This window comes from Heptranchias perlo, chromosome 34, assembly GCF_035084215.1.
Source record: "Heptranchias perlo isolate sHepPer1 chromosome 34, sHepPer1.hap1, whole genome shotgun sequence".
Classification (NCBI taxonomy): Eukaryota; Metazoa; Chordata; class Chondrichthyes; order Hexanchiformes; family Hexanchidae; genus Heptranchias; species Heptranchias perlo.
In genome coordinates this window covers 28,715,545-28,733,068 of record NC_090358.1, presented here as the reverse complement: position 1 = coordinate 28,733,068, position 17,524 = coordinate 28,715,545, and the positions used below count along the sequence as shown (strand labels likewise).

Below are 17,524 nucleotides of genomic sequence, written 5' to 3'. Positions count from 1 at the left end.
TGGGGCTCTTTTCTCTAGAAAAGAGAAGGCTAAGGGATGTCCTACTAGAGGTCTTTAAAATTATGAAGGAGTTTGATAGGGTAGATATAGAGAAGGTGTTTCCAGACCAGAACTAGGGGCCATAAATATAAGATAGTCACTCATAAATCCAATGAGGAATTCAAGAGAAACTGCCTTACTTAGAGTGGTTAAAACGTGGAACTCGCTACCACATGGAATAGTTGAGGCGAATAGCATAGATGCATTTAAGGGGAAGCTAAATAAACACATGAATGGCCTGTTTCTGTGCTGTAAATTCTACGTAGTTAAAGTTTGCACATGTTTGTCTCATAGGTGAAATGCTCCCACACAAAAAGAATCTCGATTGCCTCAGATGTCACAGGAGCTAATCAAAATAACATTTACGTCACAGTTTCTGAGCACGTCTCTCACAAATTTCTTTCCAAATCCAATCAGTGGGCTTGTGTACCAGAGTACGACTGCTGCAGGCCCCTTGTAACAGCACAGCCTCTGACTGACTGAGCCACACTGCGATAGATTTACTCATACAGGTGTATGTGTAAAAATCCGTGCCGAACAGACTTCATTTTTTTTAAGGCTTACTTTCTTTCACATTCTTTACATCAGCCACTGAATTCAGCCTTTGTGAGGCAGTACGCCCTTAAGGTATTGTTAAGTGTACGCACGGGTTAGTCAGTGGTGCAGCATTAACAGAGGGCGTGAACTCAAGAACTTTCAACCAAGCTCCCAGGTTGCTGGGCTGTGCACGTGTACGAAAGCCTGGCAAGATAATCAGTGTTCAAATAGTCAGGCGCTCACTGCTGTCCTGCCACCCCTGACTTAAAGAAGTTTGAAAGGTAAACTGCAATACTGTTTGTACTTTGTCGTAAGCCACCATCCATATCAGTTTAAATGTCAGTGTCTTTACTTAGTGTATCATTGTGTGGGCCCACTAAATAAATTACAGGTTGGTCCATCAATGAAGTATGTGCTGTGTGACTGTTTATACAGAGAATTGTTTTGGTTACACTGAAGTATTTAAATTTACAAGAGTGGATCAGATAGTTTCACCTTAACGTGAAAAAAAGGACAAAACTATCTTAAGGTGCCATTAATTTCAGGGCGTGTGTGGGAGTGTTTAAATCACTGTGTTAAGTAATGTAATGATTTTGCAAGAATTAATGACAAAGAGATATGAGCAGCAGTACAGGAAGTCTCAGCACCAGCCTACAGGTGGGGACTTTGTGTTGAGGTAGCAACAAGGAATGCAGCCCAAGTTGAATAACTCACCAAACCAGTTGTATACTTGGAGAATGTGCTAGCAATATCCTCTGTGAAGAAACAGGAGAGAACAATGCTGCTCTGAAGCTACTACAGTGAATGATTTTTTAACTTAGCTACTGCCAGGAGAACTCAGGGACCTGGCCTTGGACTTTGTTCAGCGAGAGACCCTATCGTCTGGAGAGGATATCCTGGTGGTTGGGCACAACTCTGGTTCTACTGGCTTGGTTCGTGATCTTAGCTCGAGGTACGGTAAGCTTCAAGATGAGGGGGCGGGCTGATCTGCTCACTGCTTAACCTGGAAAAACATGTTTTTTAAACTGCATGCTGCTGACAGAAAGCATTTCTGAGTGGGTGCCTTTCTATTACGGAGTGTTTCTATCCGGGTAATTTTGTCAAACTCGAGATTTACACTATTTACACTTCAGGCCAAATTCCACAACACAGGAGCGATAGGTAAACAGCTGTACATGCCAGATTGTGGATACACAGCCTATTTAAAGTCACAGGCATTACTTCTGGTCCTCAGACCTTCGAAGATTTTTGGGAAAAGTTCACCTTGAACCAGACTGGGAACATCTCACTGAGTTACACAGAATGCGCAGTATGCATATAACCCAATAAAAACTGGCACCAGTGGTCACAAGATCACTAGACACGTATGGATGAGGAAGGGCCATCTTCATTCATCCATTCAGAAGAATCCTGCACTCCTCCCATTGATGTATTCAGTTGCTTCTAAAATGGTTCCAGGGTTTTCACCTCCAGCTCTCTGCCCAGAGTCTGCTGATTACACTCTGAGGGTAATTTTAACTTTTGGCGATAGAGTAAACAGGCGATATCAGATCAGAATGGCCGCCTGTTATACACTTCTCCCAATTTCCGTTTGCATCTCTGGAGAGATGTATAATGAGCGGCTGATCTAATATCACTCCGTTTAAATCATCACCAATAGTTAAAATGACCTGACTGTGTGAAGAAGAGCCTCTTGATGTCAGTCTTAGAATTACCCTTTATTAATTTGAACCTGTATTCCCGTGTCCTACTCTCACAGTTTCATGTAAAGTCCTATTCTGGATTAACCTTTTTCTTACCATTTACTCTGTAAGATCACCCCTCAGATGCCCCCCTTTCCAGGCCGAAAAGTCTAAGGGATTCTGTGGGTATTTCCCAATCACGCAAAGTAACGTTGACAGAAGATCCGTGGGATCCCCAGAGAAATGCGTAGACGGCATTTACGTTGTTTCTCCAGGATTTCCGTGGATCTTCGGCAAATGATAGGGACAGCCCCTATAGAAATCCCCCCTCCCCCACCAAGTCTCTCCTGCCTTTCCCAATAACTCAGACCCTGGGACTGGGGGTCAGTATCATGGCTTCTCTCTGCACTGCCTCCAGCACTTAACTGTCTCCCTTAGGAACATAGGAACAGGAGGCCATTCAGCCCCTCAAGCCTGTTCCGCCATTCAATTAGATCATGGCTGATCTGTATCTCAACTCCACCAATCTACCCTATCAAATCCTTTAATCATCTTAAACACCTCAATTAGATCACCCCTCAATGTTCTCTCCTCGAGGGGATACAAGCCTAGTCTATGCAACCTCTCCTCATAACTTAATCCTTTTAGCCCTGTATCATTCTGGTAAATCTGCTCTGCCTCCCCTCCAAGGCCAATATTTCCTTCCTGAGGTATGGTGCCCAGAACTGAACACAATATCTCCAGATGGGGTCTAAATTGAGCTTTATATAACTGTAAACTTTTTAATTATTTTTGTACCTGGTCCACTAGCTTTTGTGTCTGTGATTAGAACTGGACACAGTGCTCAAGGTGGCTCTGACCAGAACTGGACACAGTGCTCAAGGTGGGTCTGACCAGAACTGAGCACAATGCTCAAGGTGGGTCTGACCAGAACTGGACACAGTGCTCAAGGTGGCTCTGACCAGAGCCCAGTACAGTTTGATCACAACTCCCTCTGACTTGTATTCCACTGTTCTGACTATATAGTTCAACATTATATTTGCTTTGTTGATTGCTGCTCTGCATTGATTGGACATGTTAAGCGATGAATCTATTAAGATTCTTGGGTCTCTTTCAACTTCATCCTTAGTTATTTCAGCACCATTTGTGGAGTATGCATATTACCTCTGTGTCAGAAGGTCATGCGCTCAAGTCCCTCTCCAGGGACTTTACATAATCCAGGCTGACACTCTGTGTGCAGTACTGAGGGAGTGCTGCACTGTCAGTAGGTGCTGTCTTTCAGATGAGATGCTAAACTGAAACCCTGCCTGCCCTCTCAGGTGGATGTAAAAAATCCCATGGCACTATTTCAAAGAAGAGCAGGGGAGTTCTCCAGGGTGTCCTGGCCAACATTTATCCCTCAGCCAACATCACTAAAACAGATTATCTGGTCATTTATCTCATTACTGTTTGTGGGAGCTTGCTGTGCACAAATTGGCTGCTATGTTTCCTACAGTGACTACACTTCAAAAGTACTTCACTGGCTGTAAAGGGCTTTCTGAGGTTGTGAAGGGTGTTTATATACATGCAAGTCTTTCTTTCTTTACCCATGTTTCCTTTCTGGAGAGAGCAGCTCCCCCTTCCATTTAACTTCACCCCACTGTCTGGGGCCACTGTCCACAGTGACGTGAGACACAAAGGGGAAATGCAGCGGACTGATTCCAGACTATGTACTAAAGGTCAGGGAAAGATAATGCCTTGCTACTGTTTGTTTGGTTAAAGGCAGAACAGTGAAGACTGGCAACGTGTAAAGGCTAGATACACATTGCGGTGAGTTAGCTCCTGAAAGAGAAAAGACGGATCGGATGGAACTGCTGTGTGTTTCTGGCATTCCCCAAATTTTCTCCCCCAATCCCTCCCCAGTTTAATGGAGACTCTTAGAACAGACTTGCCCAAGCTGAGGGAAATGTTCTGAGAGGAAAGACTGAGCCAAGTGCCAAGGGGCAGGGGTGTAGCCACACTGGCTGGGGATTCAATACTGCGTTAGGTATCAAGAGGCTTCCGCTTATCATCATCTTTCATTTGTTCTTCTTGATACAAAATATCAGTGAATCCAAACTCGAGCTGTTCAACATTGACCTCACTGGACTCCCAAGCTGCGCCCTACATAAACCCCAACTCGTCCAAAACTCCACTCACCAGGTCCTGTCCCGCACCCAGTCACGTCCACCTCTCACCCCTGCCCTTGCTGACCTTTCGCTCCCTGAACCACAACATGTCGAAATCCAAACCCTCACCCTCACTTACAAATCCCTGTGTGGGCTCACCCCACACTACCTTTGCAACCTTCTCCAGCCCCATATCCTGATCCATGTTCTCCGGTCTTCCAACTCTGGCCTCCTGGGCATCTGCCCTCCCTCCACTCCACATCATTGGCACAGCCTTCAACCATCTTGGCTGTATATTAATCCGGGTTACTGTTCACAAATGAAGGTGTCAGCCTCGAAACATGGGTGCCTTGGAAGGGCTGGTACAGACTTCACAGGTGCTCGCATTTCTCTGAGGCCTCATCATTGCAATAGCTTTCCTCCATCTATGCACCTGGACAGTAAGTGTTATTGGGCTATTTGACTCTAGGGGTCTTCACCACTAAGCCCGAACCTGTCTTCACTCGACATCTACAAACACAAACTTACGGCACAGGTCAGGAGCAGGAACCATGGCTTTTCTTTTCGTGCTCTAGCCTAGATCATTGTAACCCCCACTACAACCCCAGCCTAGGGACACACCTGTATCCTTCCAGGTCTACCTCTGTACTGCATCAGGCAGTGCATCTTAACACCGATCCACCATTGTGCAATGTCTTCATCCTCTTTGAGCAGTCTGCTGCAGAAAAATAAGTTGCTAATGTTAGTACCGATACTGAAAGATACTGGTCCCATTTTTAATTATTCCTTCTCTCCCTTTCTGTGCCCTGAACCAATCACAGGGTCACCTACTGCTCAAGCTTATATCGATAGAAAAATCAATCTGAATTGTCGGGATTTTTAGTCCCAGTCAAATCCTTATAACAGTGTCCCGCGATAATGACCCAATCTGTAATCCTAGACTTGCGGACCTCCCATGGAAGTGTAAACAGTAAGTGTGTCTAACTCGTCCTTATCCCAGGTTCTCTCCCTCTCTCTCCAATTCTGCTTCTCTCAATTTTTGTCTTCCTTTCTACTGCTCTTGCTATATTCTTATTTTTCCTTCCCTCTCCTTTCTTCCTTTGTTGGTGTGAGGTGCAGGCAGTGGTCAGCGGAAGGATCTGCCCAGGGCTGCTGGACAGTGGATGGTGTATAGTGGTTGGGCAGTGGGTGGTGCGTAGTGTTTGGGCAGTGGGTGGTGCATAGTGGTTGGGCAGTGGGTAGTGCACAGTGGTTGGGACGGTGGGTGCTGTGTGTGTATGTGTATTGGTTGGGACGGTGGGTGCTGTGTGTGTATTGGTTGGGACGGTGGGTGCTGTGTGTGTATTGGTTGGGGCGGTGGGTGCTGTGTGTGTATGTGTATTGGTTGGGACGGTGGGTGCTGTGTGTGTATTGGTTGGGGCGGTGGGTGCTGTGTGTGTATTGGTTGGGGCGGTGGGTGCTGTGTGTGTATTGGTTGGGGCGGTGGGTGCTGTGTGTGTATTGGTTGGGGCAGTGGGTGATGTGTGTGTATTGGTTGGGTAGTGTGGCTAGTATCGTAGTAATATATTACAGCACAGAAGGAGGCCATTTGGCCCATCATGCCTGTGCCGGCTCTTTGAAAGAGCTATCCAATTATTCCCTCTCTCCTGCCCTTTCCCCATAGCCCTGCAAAATTAGAAGTCATTAACAATTTTCACGCCATTAATAGGGTACTTAAGCTGATAATTACTAGACTTAACTTCTGTGCTGAATTTAATGGGCAATTAATTTGTAAATACAACAACTTAATGAAATTCATGGGAGATAAAGCATGAGATGCCTTTTCACAAAGCTAATGGCGGAGAGGCACAAATACGCCAGAAATGTATAGTGATTCACAATTCACGGGATATCTGGATGGGGCAGTGGGTGATGTGTGTGTGTGTGTGGTGTGTGAGGTGTGTGTGGTGGGTGGTGTGTGTGGTGGGCGGTGTGTGTGGTGTGTGTGATGGGTGGTGTGTGTGTGTGTGGTGTGTGTGATGGGTGGTGTGTGTGGTGTGTGTGATGGGTGGTGTGTGTGGTGGGCGGTGGGTGATGTGTGTAGTGGGCGGTGGGTGATGTGTGTAGTGGGTGGTGGGTGTAGTCACTGTTATAATGTAGGAAACACGGCAGCCGATTTGCGCCCGTTTGGTGCCTACATCTCGACGCTTCTATTCAAATGAGGCCCGAGGGCACAGGCCCCGGGTATGGACCGGTGAGCAGAGCAATCACTCCACCCAGCGTTTTGCACGTGAGTCGAATTTATCCCCCTTTTGCCCCTGACCCTCTTTAAGTAGAAACAAAGGAGGCAGCCTGTAGCTGGTACACAAACCTTAGCTTCTCCCTGTGTTGACTTCAGTGTAGCTGGCACCTAACATCATTATCCCTGATAAGCTGCTTCTTCCCATTTACTTTATTCAAGGGTCCAGGACATTGGGAGTGTTAAATTGACAATCCTGCCCAACGTACATAAACAGTGTGACATTTCCGAATAAGCACTATTGTTTGCACAGATATGATGGGTACACTTAAAAGAAATAAAAAGAAAGATTTACATTTCTATAGCGCCTTTCACCACCTCAGGATGTCCCAATGCACTTTACAATCAATGAAGTACTTCTGAAGATTAGTCACTATTGTAATGTAGGAATCGCAGCAGCCAATTTGCGCACAGCAAGGTCCCACAAATGGCATTGAGATAAATGATCAGATCTTCTGTTTTTTAGTGATGTTGGTTGAGGGATAAATATTGGCCAGGTCACTGGGGAGAACTCCGCCCCCCCCCCCCCACTTTGAATAATGCCATGGGATCTTTTACATCAACCTGAGAGGGCAGGCGGAGCCTCAGTTTAACATCTCATCTGAAAGACGGCACCTCTGACAGTGCAGCACTTCCTCAGTACTGCACTGGAAGTGTCAGCCTAGATTATGTGTTCAAGTCTCTGGAGTGGGGCTTGTTAGGTACTGTGTGCGCTGTGCAGTTTGGAAAACTCCGCAGTTATTTACGTGAGCAGCCAGTCCAGGAGAAAGGCAATGAAACAGGCTGCGTGAGTGAGAGATGAAAACACAGTTGTAGAAGGGACAAGGGATGTCAAAAAATTAAACTAGGTTAAAAGAATGAGAGGTGATCTTATTGAAACATATAAGATCCTGAGGGGACTTGAAGGGGTAGATGCTGAGAGGATGTTTTCCCTTGTGGGAGAGACTAGAACTAGGGGACACAGTTTAAAAATAAGGGGTCTCCCATTTAATCTGGAGATGAGGAGAAATTTTTTCTCTCTGAGGGTCGTGAGTCTGTGGAACTCCCTTCCCCAGAGAACGGTGGAGGCAGGGTCATTGAATATTTTTAAGGCTGAGTTAGGTAGATTCCTGATCAACAAGGGAGTCAAAGGTTATAGTAGCTAAACGAGAAAGTAGGGTTGAGGTCACAATCAGATCAGCCATGATCTTATCAAATGGCAGGGCAGGCTCGAGGGGCCGAATGGCCGACTCCTGCACTTAATTCGTATGTTTGTATGAAAGCCAGGATAAAGAATAAGGGTCAGCAATTGAGTGATGTGTATGTGAATGCACAAAACATTCAAAACAAAATTGGAGAATTAGAAGCATTACTAATTATGGAGGGACATGATGAAATAATTATAATAGAGATGTAGCTTAGGTTTGGACAGGACTGGGAGTTTAATACTCCTGGTTATAATATAAGATGGTGGAACCCTTCCCCCACGCTATTTGTTCCTCCCTATCTCTCCTGGAACTATTATAACCAGGAATATTAAATTCCCAGTCCTGTCCAAACTTAAGCCTTGTTTGTGGTATAATTACAATTTCATATCCCTCCATGGTTAGTCATGCTATTCACTCGCCAATTTTGCTTTGTTCACTTTGTGCATTTACACACACCACTCAATTTTGAATCCAATTTTTTAGAATGCAGACTTAATTAAGGATGCGGTAGCATAATGTTATTGAACTAATAATCCAGAGAACATGAGTTCAATTCCCACCAGGGCAGTTTTTAAAAAATCTGGAAATAAAAAGCTAGTATCAGTGAGAAGTGACCATGAAGCTGTCAGATTGTTATAACAATCCGACTCGTTCACTAATATCCTTTAGGGAAGGAAACCTGCCGTCCTTACCCAGTCTGGGCCTATATGTGACTCCAGTCCCACACCAACGTGGTTGACTCTTAACTGCCCTCTGAAGTGCCTAGCAAGCCCCTCAATTATATCAAACCCACTATGAACTGCTTACCTAACAGCACTGCTGAAGCACCTCACCACACGGACTGCAGCGGTTCAAGGCAGCGGCTCACCACCACCTTCTCCAGGGGCAACTAGGGATGGGCAATAAATGCCAGCCTTGCCAGCGATGCCCACATTCCAGAGAATGAATTAATAAAAACCTTTATCAAAGTATGAAGTTCTATGGATAAACAGAGAGACTAAAATTAAACTGAAACTTAAAAGGGAGTTATGATAAAGTTAGGGCTCACAACATAAAAGAAAATTATGAGGAATATAGAAAGTGTAGTCAAGAGATAAAAAGGAAGATCAGAAGGGCTTAAAGGAAATTTTGGAAAAAAAGACTAGCAGATAATATAAAAGGAAATTGTAAAGGCTTCTATAAAAAAGTAAAAGAATATTTAGAGAGGATAGAATCTCTCGGATGAAGGGCCGAATGTAATTTGAAGGATGAAGTGGAGATTCTAATTATTTTGTTTACTTTTGTTTACGAATGATGGTGGAGGTGAGAATGTGGGTGTACAAGAGGAGGATATGGAGCAATTGTTAGAGGTAATTGGACAAAAGGAACTTGTTCTGAAAACAATAAGAGTAGAGCTCGAGGTGGATCAGCCAATGGGCTCTGAGGGCTGCTTCCCAAGCTGTTGAAGAAAGTCAGCGAGGAGATAAAATTATAGAATGATACAGCACAGAAGGAGGCCATTCGGCCCATCATTCCTGTACTGGCTCTTTGAAAGAGCTATCCAATTAGTTCCACTGAAATAAAAACAAGAAAATGCTGGAGAAGCTCAGCAAGTGAGGCAGCGTCTATGGAGAAAGAAACAGAGTTAATGTTTCAGGTCACTGACTTTTTGTCAGAACTGGAAGAAGTTTTTAACAGTTTTTAAGCAAGTACAGAACCCAGGAAAGGGTGGGAGAGGAAAGAACAAAAGGGAAGGTCTGTGATAGGGTGGGGGGCAGGAGTGATTAAATGACAAGAGGGATGATGGTGCAAGGCAAGGAGGGTGGGAATGGGACAGGTTAAGAATCAAAAGATGGGTCTAGGGGAGCTGTAAATGGCAACATCAGAACCATTACCAGCACCTACTGTCCAAAAAAATGGGAGCTGTGTTTATGATCTGAAGTTATTGAAATCAATGTTGAGTCCGGAAGGTTGTAAAGTGTCCAATCGAAAGATGAGGTGCTGTTCCTCGAGCTTACATCGAGCTTCATTGGAACAGTGTAAGAGGCCGAGGACAGAGAGGTCAGAGTGGGAGTGGGACAGGGAATTAAAATGGCAAATGACCGGCAGGTCAGAGTCACACTTGCGGACAGAGCGGAGGTGTTCAGCAAAGCGATCACCCAGTCTGCATTTGGTCTCCCCAGTAGAGGAGACTGCATTGTGAGCAGCGAATACAGTACAGTGAATTGAAAGAAGTACAAGTAAATCACTGTTTCACCTGGAAGGAGAGTTTGGGGCCCTGGACGGTGGGAAGGGAGGAGGTGAAAGGACAGAAACAGCATTTTCTGTTTTTATTTCAGAATTCCAGCATCTGCAGTAGTTTGCTTTTGATATAGTTATAGAGCACTTAGACTGACATCAGTTGTAGGCAATCTATTAGAATCCATAATTTAGTCAGTATTTAAAAATACACGGGTTAAACAAGGACAGTCAATGTGGATTTGTTAAAGGCAAGTCATGTTTGACAAATTTAAGAGTTTGTTGAAGAAGTAACCGATTGGATAGATTACAGAAAGAACATTAAAGCCATAGAGAGCGTTCAACATAGATTAACCAGGATGATGCCAGTGATGGGAAACACTAGACATGAGGAGAAACTTGTTATGATCTGGAACGCACCACCTGATAGGGTGTTGGAAGCAGATTCCATAGGAACTTTCAAAAGGCAATTGGACATGTATTTGAAGAGGATTAATTTGCATGGTTATGGGGAAAAATCTGGCGTGTGAGATAAAATTGGACAGCTTTTTCAAAAGCACGACGGGCCGAATGGCCTCCTTCTGTGCTGTAAGAGTCTATGATTTCCACTGGAGCAGAGAAAGCTAAGAGGAGATTTAATGGAGGTTTACAAAATTGTGAAGAGTTTTGACAGAGTGAATAGGGAAAGACTATTTTCGAATTCGAGGAGGAGATGGGGAGAGACAGTGGGGCAATTTTGGATTGCTCTAGCAAGCAGCAGGCACAGACACGATTGGCTGAATGGCCTCCTGTGCTGTAAACCTCTCTGGTTCTCTGGTTAACGTAGACCAAGGAATGTGATATTGACTCATTAACTCCTTGTCTGCTGATATTGCCAACAGTAACTTTTAGGTCCCAAAGGGATGATGGGCTGGTAACGTAACATTCCATGACTGTAGTGCTGCTACCAATCAGACACTGGCTCCCTGTAGTTCCATGTGCTGACCCCTGAGGCCCTGGAAGTGCCTGTAGCACTGGGTTTGCACACTTGTTGTGTACTAAAAAGAAAGAAAGATCCTGGACCGAGTGGGGGAGAGCAGCAGTTCAGCCCGGCTCAGCTGGCAAACATTGTTGTCGCCTTTTACACACCTTCACCCTGCAAAGTGACCTTCCCGTGGAGGAGGCACGAGATGACAGATAATTCACAGATGATAATCCTGGCCACGTGTTACCACCCACTTTCAATATGCCCCCCACTCCCTATATTTGGGGAGATGTATTTAATGGCTGCTGGAAAATTCCAGAAGTGGCAACTGCAGGAGAGCCAGTGGAATGGCCAGGAATCAGGCTGAAAGGGAGTGGAAAATCCTGTCCGGAATTGAGCTGAGGCAGGTCACTGTAAATCAGAGCCCAAGGTCTTTAGGGCCCCAGTCGGAGCATTTGTTCTAGGGCCTGAGCTTAGGACCTAGGCCAAGGTGGACATGCTGCAGAGGTCCCTGGAGTGGCCATGCTCTCCAGGCTGGTCATACAGCACAGCACAGAAGAGAGGTTGGGGGCTCTTCTGTAGATGCCCCCAAGCTGTAGAAGTTACGTGGATGAGCTGCTGTGTTTGTAGACAGGCTGAGTAAGGTCTGAGTCCCTGGGCTCAGGAGCTGCTGGAGTCCTTCAGCTAAACTTTCACCAGCCGGTAATGTCTCCATCAATTCCACCGAAACGTGCCCCTCCACTGTGTTTGTCTGCAGTGCTGCATTGTACGTGTGAGGGAATAAATGAGTAAGTGAATGAGAGAGAATGAAAACGAGGGATGATACTGAAGGCACAGTCCCTGAGCTTGAGGGAGACCTCCCACTAACCCTCCCCTCTCCCACTAACCGTCCCCTCTCCCACTAACCCTCCCCTCTCCCACTGTTGCCTCCATACCCAGAATCTCTAGGGAATTCTCCTCGCAATGAGTCAAAGGTCGTAGTTTTGGGGTAGTCCCTCCTGTCTGCATTCACTGGTGCGGATCATGTGCAGCCTTCTCCTGCGATCAGATAGAACAGGGACGTAGAATGTTGGACTAAGGAATACAAGAGAAGATTGTTTGTTTGATTCAAGTGCCCAGACCAGCAGCCACCTATGTGAGCGTGTGAACATGCATCATACAGGTACCGTCGGTGGGCAGCAGGCCGGGTGTCTGTTGCTTTCAAGGGCTATAGAACAAATACAAAACACTTTGCCACAGCTAACAAAGGATTAACTCTCCGCATTCTTCATCCAGGCTGCTCCGGCAATAATCCTGACTGTGGGCGCCCCTGCCCTCCAAAAAGATCCACCCTTTTCTGTAGCCCCTCCCACAGAAGCACCTTCAGAGCAGCAGGTTGGAATTGTGCTGTTCTGCGTCTGTCCCTTGCTTCCGTCATGTTTTAAATTTGGAACCTGTTCACCTTCAAGGGAGACCAGCGGCCCTTTAAGAGGTGCTGGTGTGCGATAACCTAAAGCTCCAAGCTCATCACGCGTTACGCGCTGAAAGCACATCGCACGCGAATCAGTCTACGCGCGGTTGCACCCAATCCTTATTATTGGCCCCGAGTGTGTTTCTGGGCACTGGCTTTAAGTTTCTGTTTAACTTGGCCGCCGTACACAGCCCCGCATGATACCTGCTATTTACTCTCTGACTGGATTTATATTTTGTTTGTCTTACTCATAATCAGTTCAGTTGTTGTCCTTTTAAAAACAGAAACTATTGGTAAACCATGAATCAAAGTTCAAACTGAAGTGGATTTGGTGACTCTTACACTGTGATGTTCCTCACAGTTAATACGGTCTCCAAAATATATGGCAGGCAGTGTGGAGATTGTACACGCCGATTACTGCTTGTGAATAGTATTTTGAAGGTCAAGTTCTACTGTATTTGTAATCAATTAATCCTCTCGGTGCAAAGCTGTTATATTCTATAAAGTTGTTCTATTTATGATTTACTAGTTTCCGATTCACTGCCGTTTCATCAGCCTGAAGTGACTCTCCACTTTTATTTCCTTGGTGGCAGCTCCATGATTGTATAAAGTTCACAAGGCCTTCTGTTCCTTTCCAACCTGACGTACAGTAACACTGGGGTAAGTGCTTTGCTTTCTCCTAATCTCACTGACTGTTAATGCTCAAACAAAATGTCAGAAGTTGTCTGAGCTGTTTTGTGAAATCGTCATTTCTTAGTCAATGAGTTTACAGAACTGGGGATCGTATTGTAGGAGCAGCAGGAAGCAGCACATTTATCCTGTTTCGATTTGTTCAAATATAATTAACCTGGTGTATTGTACATTAGCATCCTACACACTTATGTGTAAAGAGATCGTTAGAAGTCAGGCTGTAGGTAGACTGACTGCTTACATCGGTACTGCAAAGTCACACCACGCATAATGGCTTGGCTGATCGACTCGTGTGCGTGCGTGTGTGAGTGTTTGTGCGTGCGAGAGTGTGTGCGAGCGTGAGCATGCGTGCGCACAAATAGAGGCATGAAGTACAAAAGCAAGGAAGCTATGTTGAACCTTTATAAAACACTGGTTCGGCAGTCAGGGTATTGTGTCCAGTTCTCGGCACCGCACTTTAGGAAAGATGTGAAGACCTTAGAGAGGGTGCGGAAGAGATTTCCTAGAATGGTTCCAGGGATGAGGGACTTTAGTTACGTGGATAGACTGGAGAAGCTGGGGTTGTTCTCCTTGGAACAGAAACGGTTGCGAGGAGATTTGATAGAGGTGTTTAAAATCATGGAGGGTCCAGACAGAGTAGATAGAGAGAAACTGTTCCCATTGGCGGAAGGGTCAAGAACCAGAGGACATAGATTTAAGATGATTGGCAAAAGAACCAAAGGTGACATGAGGAAAAACTTTTTTACACAGCGAGTGGTTAGGATCTGGAATGCACTGCCCAAGGGGGTGGTGGAGGCAGATTCAATCATGGCCTTCAAAAGGGAACTGGATAAGTATTTGAAGGGAAAAAATTTGTAGGGCTATGGGGATAGGGCAGGTGAGTGGGACCTTTTTTTTATTCGTTCATGGGATGTCGCTGGCAAGGCCGGCATTTATTGCCCATCCCTAATTGTCCTTGAGAAGGTGGTGGTGAGCCGCCTTCTTGAACCGCTGCAGTCTGTGTGGTGAAGGTTCTCCCACAGTGCTGTTGGGAAGTGAGTTCCAGGATTTTGACCCAGCGACGAAGAAGGAATGTTGATATATTTCCAAGTCAGGATGGTGAGTGACTTGGAGGGGAACGTGCAGGTGGTGTTGTTCCCATGTACCTGCTGCCCTTGTCCTTCTAGGTGGTAGAGGTCGCGGGTTTGGGAGGTGCTGTCAAAGAAGCCTTGGCGAGTTGCTGCAGTTCATCCTGTGGATGGTACACACTGCAGCTACGGTGCGCTGGTGGTGAAGGGAGTGAATGTTTAGGGTGGTGGATGGGGTGCGAATCAAGCGGGCTGCTTTGTCCTGGATGATGTCGAGCTTCTTGATTGTTGTTGGAGCTGCACTCATCCAGGAAGTTGAGAGTATTCCATCACACTCCAGAACTAGCTGCGCCTCTCGCCAAGCTGTTCCAGTACAGCTACAACACTGGCATCCACCCGACAATGTGGAAAATTGCCCAGGTATGTCCTGTCCACAAAAAGCAGGACAAATCCAATCCGGCCAATTACCGCCCCATCAGTCTACTCTCAATCATCAGCAAAGTGATGGAAGGTGTCGTCGACAGTGCTATCAAGCGACACTTACTCACCAATAACCTGCTCACCGATGCTCAGTTTGGGTTCCGCCAGGACCACTCGGCTCCAGACCTCATTACAGCCTTGGTCCAAACATGGACAAAAGAGCTGAATTCCAGAGGTGAGGTGAGAGTGACTGCTCTTGACATCAAGGTAGCATTTGACCGATTGTGGCACCAAGGAGCCCTAGTAAAATTGAAGTCAATGGGAATCAGGGGGAAAACTCTCCAGTGGCTGGAGTCATACCGAGCACAAAGGAAGATGGTAGTGGTTGTTGGAGGCCAATCATCTCAGCCCCAGGGCATTGCTGCAGGAGTTCCTCAGGGCAGTGTCCTAGGCCCAACCATCTTCAGCTGCTTCATCAATGACCTTCCCTCCATCATAAGGTCAGAAATGGGGATGTTCGCTGATGACTGCACAGTGTTCAGTTCCATTCGCAACCCCTCAGATAATGAAGCAGTCCGAGCCTGCATGCAGCAAGACCTGGACAACATCCAGGCTTGGGCTGATAAGTGGCAAGTAACATTCGCGCCAGATAAGTGCCAGGCAATGACCATCTCCAACAAGAGAGAGTCCAACCACCTCCCCTTGACATTCAACGGCATTACCATCGCCGAATCCCCCACCATCAACATCCTGGGGGTCACCATTGACCAGAAACTTAACTGGACCAGCCATATAAATACCGTGGCTACGAGAGCAGGTCAGAGGCTGGGTATTCTGCGGCGAGTGACTCACCTCCTGACTCCCCAAAGCCTTTCCACCATCTACAAGGCACAAGTCAGGAGTGTGATGGAATACTCTCCACTTGCCTGGATGAGTGCAGCTCCAACAACACTCAAGAAGCTCGACACCATCCAAGATAAAGCAGCCCGCTTGATTGGCACCCCATCCACCACCCTAAACATTCACTCCCTTCACCACCGGCGCACTGTGGCTGCAGTGTGCACCATCCACAGGATGCACTGCAGCAACTCGCCAAGGCTTCTTCGACAGCACCTCCCAAACCCGCGACCTCTACCTCCTAGAAGGACAAGGGCAGCAGGCACATGGGAACAACACCACCTGCACGTTCCCCTCCAAGTCACACACCATCCCAACTTGGAAATATATCGCCGTTCCTTCATTGTCGCTGGGTCAAAATCCTGGAACTCCCTTCCTAACAGCACTGTGGGAGAACCGTCACCACACGGACTGCAGCGGTTCAAGAAGGCGGCTCACCACCACCTTCTCGAGGGCAATTAGGGATGGGCAATAAATGCCGGCCTTGCCAGCGACGCCCACATCCCGTGAATGAATAAAAAAAAACACTCCTGACTTGTGCCTTGTAGATGGTGGAAAGGCTTTGGGGAGTCAGGAGGTGAGTCACTCGCCGCAGGATACCCAGCCTCTGACCTGCTCTTGCAGCCACAGTGTATATGTGGCTGGTCCAGTTAAGTTTCTGGTCAATGGTGACCCCCAGGATGTTGATGGTGAGGGTTTCGGCGATGGTAATGCCGTTGAATGTCAAGGGGAGGTGGTTAGACTCTCTCTTGTTGGAGATGGTCATTGCCTGGCACTTGTCTGACGCGAATGTTACTTGCCACTTATCAGCCCAAGCCTGGATGTTGTCCAGGTCTTGCTGCATGCGGGCTCGGACTGCTTCATTATCTGAGGGGTTGTGAATGGAACTGAACACTGTGCAATCATCAGCGAACATCCCCATTTCTGACCTTATGATGAAGGGAAGGTCATTGATGAAGCAGCTGAAGATGGTTGGGCCTAGGACACTGCGTTAAGGAACTCCTGCAGCAATGTCCTGGGGCTGAGATGATTGGCCAGCAACAACCACTACCATTTTCCTTTGTGCTAGGTATGACTCCAGCCACTGGAGAGTTTTCCCCCTGATTCCCATTGACTTCAATTTTACTAGGGCTCCTTGGTGCCACACTCAGTCAAATGCTACCTTGATGTCAAGGGCAGTCACTCTCACCTCACCTCTGGAATTCAGATCTTTTGTCCATGTTTGGACCAAGGCTGTAATGAGGTCTGGAGCCGAGTGGTCCTGGCGGAACCCAAACTGAGCATCGGTGAGCACGTTATTGGTGAGTAAGTCCCGCTTGATATCACTGTCGACGACACCTTCCATCACTTTGCTGATGATTGAGAGTAGACTGATGGGGCGGTAATTGGCCGGATTGGATTTGTCCTGCTTTTTGTGGACAGGACATACCTGGGCAATTTTCCACATTGTCGGGTAGATGCCAGTGTTGTAGCTGTACTGGAACAGCTTGGCTAGAGGCGCAGCTAGTTCTGGAGCACAAGTCTTCAGCACTACAGCCGGGATATTGTCGGGGCCCAAAGCCTTTGCTGTATCCAGTGCAGACTAGCTGGATTGCTCTTGCAGAAAGCCGGCACGGACTCGACAGGTTAAAGGACCTCTTTCTGTGCTGTAACTATTCTATGAGTGTGTGTGTGTGGTGTGTGTGTGTGTGTGTGTGTATACAAGTGTGTGTATATATGAGTGTGCACGCATGTGTGTCTGTGTGTATGCGAATATATAAACACGTGTGTGTATATGTGTGTTTGTGTATGTGTATACGTGTGTGTATATATATAATATATTTTATATATTGGTGTGTGTACATACATGTGTAAGTGTGTGTATTTGGGACATAAAATCTTTTGATGAGATCAAGATGAGATAAAGAAAGCCACTCTTACACATTACTATAAATTATTCAAGTTTCCCA

General features: G+C 46.4%; 1 protein-coding gene across 5 annotated transcripts in view; it reads left to right on the top strand.

The window, feature by feature from the left end:
• The first annotated feature begins 773 nt into the window (after nt 1-773).
• cers3a (ceramide synthase 3a) overlaps nt 774-17,524 on the top strand; it is a 126,666-nt gene continuing 109,915 nt past the window's right edge. For 2 of the 5 annotated variants that reach the window (XM_067971646.1, XM_067971642.1), the window contains exons 1-2: nt 1,234-1,528; nt 13,095-13,161. The gene's annotated coding sequence lies outside the window, so the exon portion shown is untranslated. Of the gene's footprint in view, nt 858-1,233; nt 1,534-13,094; nt 13,162-17,524 lie in introns of those variants that run through there. The other 3 variants (XM_067971643.1, XM_067971645.1, XM_067971644.1) reach the window with 3 other exon arrangements.